The sequence below is a fragment of the Homalodisca vitripennis genome, chromosome 2 (assembly GCF_021130785.1).
Source record: "Homalodisca vitripennis isolate AUS2020 chromosome 2, UT_GWSS_2.1, whole genome shotgun sequence".
Lineage (NCBI taxonomy): Eukaryota > Metazoa > Arthropoda > Insecta > Hemiptera > Cicadellidae > Homalodisca > Homalodisca vitripennis.
In genome coordinates this window covers 204,440,907-204,449,435 of record NC_060208.1, presented here as the reverse complement: position 1 = coordinate 204,449,435, position 8,529 = coordinate 204,440,907, and positions in this window count along the sequence as shown.

Genomic DNA, 8,529 nt, shown 5'->3' with positions numbered 1-8,529 from the left:
GATCAAAATTCCAGAGGATAAGACCGCGATTGCCTGAGAAAGCTAATTAATATAATCTAACCTACCTGCTCCACAAGAAAAGTTTAAGTATTTCTAAGTAGTACCGGTCACGTAAAAGATCAAAATTCTAGAGGATATGATCTCAATTGCCTGAGAAAGCTAATTAATATAATCTAACCTACCAATGTTCCACAGGAAAAATTTTATGTATCTGGGACAGGTAGCGGAATATTTTTGCCCCTGAAATGGTATCTTCAGACAGGTCAGTACACGTCTAGGACTACTTGCTATGACCAGTAACCATTATGTTCCTTGAACTTCCAGTTCTACCAACGGTGTAACAATAACTTTCCCCACTGTTCTGCAGTACAGCACGTCGCCCGCATAGTTACCTTTATTAGTCCCCCAGTTGCAGGAGAGATAACAGCGACCGGTTACTAAGCAGGGAGATGGTTATCTCGCGTGATAACACGAGATACAGTACCCACAATCTGCGGACACAGTACGGTAATCAGGCTATCTTGTCGGTGTGGCTGTACCCATATGTCATCTTGCCACCTGGGGTGTCTGACGACGGTTCAGTTAAAGGTAGATCGCAGGCATCGCGTGACAAAACAGTTTTAGGAAAGTTCAGAATTTACGTTGGCAGAAATATATATATCACGTTCGTTTATGCTAGAGGGGAATAGGAAATCACTTTTGACTAGTGATATTCAATTGATTGGCTTATAGCTGTTTATTGCACTTTTAAAAGACTTAATTATTTTTGATAAATTGATTAATACTTACCATTAATGGAAAGACGTTCTCAGTTGTACAAACCATACATAATTACATGACGAATATGATCTTATTACACTACTTTTCTGAGTTATTAATATTACAACAAAATTTTTATATTTAAAAAATTGTATTTGTACCTGCTTCGCAGAGGTGAATCGGCCCACTTTATTACTAACCGATCGTCCATCATCTTTTGGATGTATCAAAACAACGCCTTGCGAAAAATACCGTTTCAATACCAGAAATAAAATACAATTGTATCTTCTATTTTCATAGGTTATAAAATAATTGTAGATTATATGCCACTCGTGAGTATAAACGGTTATATTAAAGATGGCGTGGATAATTTGTTAAATTAAATATGTATGAAATGTAACCTAAATGAAACCTTCCTGAAATTTTAAAACGTATTAGAGAAAACAAACGAATTCTCCACTTTCTGTTCACCATCATTTAGTAACGCTCATGAAGGTGTGTACCTATAATGTGATTATAAGATAAACTAACTAGCATGTTTACTTCCCTAACCTTATATAATGGCGGTTTCCGTTAAGAAAACTTCCGCATCGGGTTCAAAATACAATACACATTACTAAACTTAAATGCATGCAAGGCTTGTTAACATCGGGCTATGGATAGATAAAGCTAGATTTAGTTGTTAATTATATTTCTGAAATGTTTTATGATATTCACATACACATATTTGTAGTAAAATTAGAACGAATACATACATGAGTTTAAATTACAAATACTGATATTGGTGCCAAAAATCTTACAATAAAACCATCACAATGGTTGTCTTAAAAATTCCTTTTGGTTTACACCAGTCCTAGTCTGTTAATACGTATGTAACGGGGTCTCTTGGATATCTAAAACCACGGTGGAACTGAAGTTGATGTGATTGTTTTTGGGTGAATGGTTGAAAATGGTAGTTGACGTATGAAGACTATTGTATTTCTTAAAAATGTTAGCATTATTGAATACCATGGTTCTATTTGTTCTTCTGTTTACCGCTGATACAATTGCAACTGCTTTACACGTTACATTTCGGTCTCAAAGTTAGATGGAGGTAGTAAACGCAAATATATCACACCTAAATTATTCATTTTGCACCTATTTTATTTTCTAAAACGGGAAATTATAAATGTACAATTCGATTTAAAATCAAAGACTATAGGATAGGAACTCTCACTCCGGATCACTTGTCGTGTATGAGGCTTCGCTGAGTTTTAATGCAAAACTACAAGGATTTTGTTCAACCTGTTCCTGTAACATCCTGTGGATAGTTAAGCTTTGCTAACGCTCAAACACGTCCCACGAAAAGACATCAAATTTTATCTGTTCTAAGTATAAGTGGATGCTATGCGAAATTAAAAATATATAGTCATAATGTCATGCTGTCAGTCCGATTTCTCTAACGGTCAGCCATACGAATTCTCTTTTTCTACGCGGAAATGAAGTTTCATGCGTTGAATCTATCTTTCAATTCGTTATCGAGAAGATATCCTGAGGAAAACGGCAGAGCAATAGATAGAAGATAAAATTTTTCAGCTCTTAAGTATCTGTAGTTCACTCGTTCTTAGGGATATTCTAACCTGTGGATGCTAACGCTCAACCAAATCCTATGGAGAGATTTGCATTATCATTGAACTTGATTGGAAATACGTATACGTATTTACTATTGTTATTCTTCAACTGTTGTTTCCTCTCTCTGCAGCTCTTGTTTGAATGCGACGTGAATCGGCCAAATTACAAGCACCAGAATATGTAATATGATCATTCATCAGATTCCTTTTAGGTTAATTATAGGTAACGTTTCCTTTATTGCTAACCATCCAAAACGTGTAGAGTGCACAGTGTCATAAAACTCTGGCATTGTGTTTATACAACACAGTATACGCACGCACTGCTTCAGTAACAGGCAGCAATGTGCTCAGTTTGTGTTGCGAGCGTCCAGTCGCGTGCGATCAGAGATTAATCGGATGTACAAGAGGAGTCGCTGCGACTATTCATCAAATTCGTTTTAGGATCATTATTTAGGTAACGTTTCCTGTATTTTCTAACCATCCAAAACGTGTAATATACAGTGACAGCAGCTCTGAAATTTTGTGTTTTATGTGTTGTATACGCACGCACTGCTCCAGTAACAGGCAGCAATGTTTCACTCAGTTTGTGTTGTTGCGATCGACCAGTCGCGTGCGATCAGACACTAATCGCCTGTACCAGAGGAGTCGCCGCGACCGATGCAGCCTCGTCCTGCACCGCGTTCACTACACAAGCCCTACTTTCATTCACTGACTAATGCCCAGCTCGTGTCGGTGCCGGTGTCGGGCTCTCGACCTGTTCAATAACCCATTCACGGGGTTCATTCATCCGGCGGCTTATAACATCAATCAAGCCCATCCACCGCGAGTCGAACCCATTTGTAGCTCTCCTTACTTGGGCCTGAAATCTCTGCCCGTGGTAATACCGCTGTTGCATCCATAGTCCATCATTGCCATGTAGATCCCAAGGAAGTTGCTCTCTATCCCAAATTGTCTCATTACAACACACCCCAAACCTTTCGTGATTTCAAAATAGCAAATCGAAAATGAACACGTTATGTATTTTTACGTTACAGAATGGGGTTTGTAGTAAGGAGTCGGCTTTAGTAAAATGGTCTTTAGTTTTGCCTCATAAAAACCATGTTAAACCTCATGCATTTTTATGTCCTCATTTTAGAGATTATGAGCACTATCCACTTGGTACTGTTTTTCTTTTTTTCTGTAATTGTACTCCTCACAATACTTCTTGAGTTTCCCACGTATTTTTAGGTTTGGATGAAGGCTGAATACTGTTAAAAAAGATGAGCAGTCTCTCCTTTTTCACCACAAAAGCACAGCCCGGAGTTTAGAAAGGACTTTTATTATATAAACAATAATACACATTTTGTTCTCTTTGAATGGTTATTTACCAGTGAAAAAGCGTATGTAATTGTTTTAGCATTAAGTGACATCTTATTGTAAGTAATACTCATTAAGATAAAGTAGTTTTTATAAAGCAGGAGTTTTTATAACATTAATGTTATCGAACATCTTTGTATAACCCACGTTGACCGAAACCCAAATATTTACTGGACATAACCTAATTGATTGTACTGAAAGATAACCTAGGGATACTAATAAAACGTTACTGTTACTTTGTTTTATTACAGAAACAAGCTGTTACCCGCGGCTTTGCAAGCAATTTTTGAAATCGAAGTCAGTAGCCTACTTAGTAAATGCACTTATGATTTATGGTGATGGAGCTCTATGATATTTTTCTAATCTAAATAGGCATACATCAGGTACATATCATTCAAGTGTTCATGGTTAGGATTGGAGTTTTGGAGATTATGTAACTGACACTTATACGAGTTTTTGTGAGTGTAGCAGCATTTCTGGTACTAAAAACTATAATTTCGATGTCACAGATGAGTTCGCCTTGTTTTCCTGATCAAGAAAATATATACATAGGTGTCAGAAACATGCTTCGGTTAAAAATAGTTTACTTTCAGCCCCTGTAACCCACTCCCGGTCTAAGCTATTTCCGCTTTTCATGATTTAGTATGCCTTATTGACCCGATGATAAAAATACGAATACATACATATCAAAATTGAGTTTGCCTTATTGCTCCTAAGTAAATATATACATATGCAGGTCTCGGAAACTTGCTTCGTTCAATTTATGGCTCTTGTAATTTACTTCCGGTCCAAGATATTTCCAGAGCCACATTTGTGTTGATTGTAGGACTGTAGGTCCAAGCGTTAGTTTTTGACGAGGGTGGCTGACGTCACTTTTCTGCAGGGTAGGACAGTTAGTCCACGGGTGTCGGTGTGGACTAACTGTCCTACTTTTCAAAACTGATAATAATTTTTCTACCTGCGCTCATTCTACCTTCTTCATTCTGTGAGTGATACTTCCACTACACACGCACAGCGTACTGCTTAGGCAGTAAATATAAACAACAGCTTTCTCAAACCAAAACTCAAGGTATCACATATGAAGTGGGTTGCTAATTGGGATTAAATTTGAACAAATTCCATACATCAGTACATTACTATCTGAGTAATTCCGCAATATCCTAATGAATGATAAACTACAGTTAAGTTTGTTTTAATTATACCTGATCATTGGTCCATCGTTAGTGTAATACGGTATATGCGAGTAGACACGTCACTCATAGTACACGTTAATTGAAATGGATAGTTTATTGTTTTATTTACTGCTATTATTAATTGAACAACACTTTAGACCATATTTAATATATCACATTTATAATTGTATCAAATTACTTCAAATAGATACAACTTTTGAAAAAAAAAAGTCTATAGATAGACTTTTTTGTCTATTCATAGAACAAAATATTTTATTACCTTAAATAGTGGCTCTCTTGGTCTATAAACGAAAAATTCAATGAAACTGTCTACAGAGACATATTAGCTTACACAAAAGAGTGCGAGTATATAAGAATACTAAACATGTATCAGGAGGTAAGATATATTAAAAAATTAAACTTTTAAAAATAGGTATAACTCAATTAGGGGAAATTTGTTCATTATTTGTACTAACAACGAACTTTATGTTTATTAAAAAACAACTTGCAGTATTGACAATTTTACAAAACAAGGTTTATAAAAATTAATTATGATCTCATATTAACAATTCTTATTTTTTAATTAGCAACACATGATTAATTACAATTTACAATATAATGCTGGATTGAATAGTAACGCCAGATTAACCTAAAATGTAAGTTAACTTTCGACTTACAAATTAAATATAATTCTGGAAGAAAACTACTTTACCGACGCATACTGTTATTGAAGAAAAAATAATAACTTATACAAATTTAATAAGTTATATTGCCCAAAGTCCAGGTAGGTGATAAATTAAAACAACGGATATTACTCATATATGTATTTTATATCCAAGTACTATTTTTAAAAGGAGGAAAAATAATATTTTTCAACAGAATGTTATGAACATTAAGTTTCTTGCATCTTTGTGTGTTTTATTATTGTTAGCCTTACAGTAAATATTATATCTCCATTTTAAGTAAACTGTACATTTACAAAGTTAGAAATCTAGCTGATACAAATAAATACCTGTATACCTTTTTTATGTAAACATGTTCTGCTCAGTGAATTGCTATGTATTTGGTATTTACGGTTTTGCTATGACAAGTTTAATCCTGGTCATAATACAAGTGCTAAACCACAAACATTTATGAGAATCCAAGTATTATCTTACAAAACTGATATCATATTTTAGCAAATTTAGGGATTTAAACAATTAATTGTATCATTACATTTACAGCGAGGACAGTATTTAAAGGCATTTGACCTATTATATTTTAGTTGATGTCACATAGGTGAGATGACGTGGCCCTTTCATATTTACATGGGAAAATATTTATGTGGACATTAGATCCACTTAAAGTAAATTAATTTCTAAAGAAGAAGTCCTTTTAAGCATTGACGCATAAAATAAACATATTTTCACATTATTATTATTACTCTTCTGATATAATATATTTGTACAAAACAAGTGTAACAGATATTGCGGTTTTCATACGAAATTTAGAAGCATTATAGTACTCACCAAACACTGCATACTCAATATTTGCTAAAGTGTACAATTAAGAGTAGATTTTTACCAAACTTTTAATTTTCTTATCTGAATATTTTTCTTACTATGTGTTTTCAACAGTGGTTGCAGAAAAGGTTAAATAAGTAGTGGTTACTATCAAGCCAATTCTATGCTTTCAACACCAAATATAAATAAATTGAAAAATAGTGGTAAAATAATTACACATATGATTGTGCTAAAAAATCATAAAATAATATTTAAACAGAACAGTTTAACACAACTGTTAACTAATGTTTAACAGACTCGTATTATATAAAATTCTTGTTCTAAATTACTTGATTTTTCCGTGCATGATACTTTAATAGTTGTTTTAAAAGACCATTATAATCGTTACAGCAATTCTTAAGTTATAAATGGTGTATTACTTAACAATACACTAAGAAATAAACCCGACTTTTCATTTATGCATTTAGCTTTTTGTTTCAATCTTTCTGTAGGTGGACTGCTTCTGTAGCGAGTCAGAAAGAAACTAGTAAAAAGGCAGTAGTTTACTGAAAAATATTTAGCAGATAGAGTATAGATCTCGAAACATCCGTTCAAGTGCTGTATGTGAGTACGGCGATCCCTGTCAAAACCCTCGTCAAAAGAAACCTGTGAGTCGGACAGTAGGTCCACGGTCCCGGCCTGGGACCCACTGTCCACCCCTGCAGAAGCAGGTAAGAAATTACCCCGACAGTTTTACTACGTGGACCTACAGTCCGTTTACCATTTGTGTTGGCTCTGGGAACAATAAAGCAAACAAAGAGACACTCCTACAAAGACACTCGAATTGCGTATGTAGAAGAGGAATCTGAAAGTTTAGTTACTTTACTACAAAGCTACTTAACTAAGCTTGAAGGACATCAAACCTTTCTTCCTTAGAATTTACTGGACGATAGGAATAGCATGTGTAAAGACTAAAAACGGACGATTTCCAGGATTTAAGTGATCTATTTAAGGTAAAGGTCTTTGGACGTTAATAACTGTTGCTTCTTTAATGCATCATGTTTGCTAATTGTTCATATTTATTGAATAGACTGTAGTCCGGGAAAGAAAGGCTCGTTGAGGCATGTTAGTATTGTTCATTCCTCTGTTTTCCTTAAAAATGTTGTAAAAATGCTATAACACCATGCCAACCACTGTCGAGTATCTTATGTACTAATACTCACAGCGTTGTTCTTAAAGGTGAGCTTTACAACAGTGCTAAGTTGCATTTCCAATTACTTAGATGTTTTTTATTTGTCACTGGCGCAATCTGGAGTAAAATTTAGATAGTAACTTTATCTTTGCAACCTACATTACACTGCTGACCAAGCACTGTATAAATATTTTATCAAATTTAAATCTAAACGAATTTTTTAGCCTCTGTTATGAACTTGAGCTGTATGTATGATCAGCAGTTAAGTATCAGTTAAATTTCGATTTTGAAATATAAATATTAACATGATTTATTCAAATTCTATATTACTAGCTGTTTCCCGCGGCTTCGCACGCGTCTCTTAAGCTTTGCCCGTATATTTCTTTGCCTTCAAATAGTGTTTGGATATTTTTAATATACGTAACTACTGTGTTGTAATTGCAGTTTATAATGTGCAGGCGCTTTGATAACTTTTATATCTTGCAGTACAGCCTGGTGGTTAGTTACATCAATGGGCATTGCGTATAAACCTTCTACATAGAAAAATACAAATTTTCATAGTGATCGGTCCAATAGTTTCTGAGTCTATAAAGGACAAACACACAAACATTCATTTTTATATATTATGATTGCAGAAACAGTTTAAACAAAATTTGTCGTTTCTCTTAAGCTTACTCTATGCTTTAAAACTATAAGTGTAAAGAAATTTATATATAAATATATTTTTTTGTCGCATTATATATGTTTACAAAGAACAGCTGATTAAAAATTTGAAAAGACTCTTTCACTTAATAACATATGTTTGCTGCAATGCATTTCTTACGGGTATTTCTGTAACCAGTGGGGCGGAATCCTGAATCGGGAAAGGGATAAAAAGTATCCTATAACCTTCTACAGATCAAGACGAACAAATTAAAAAAAAAATTAGGCGAATCCGTCCAGCCGTTTGTGAGTGATGC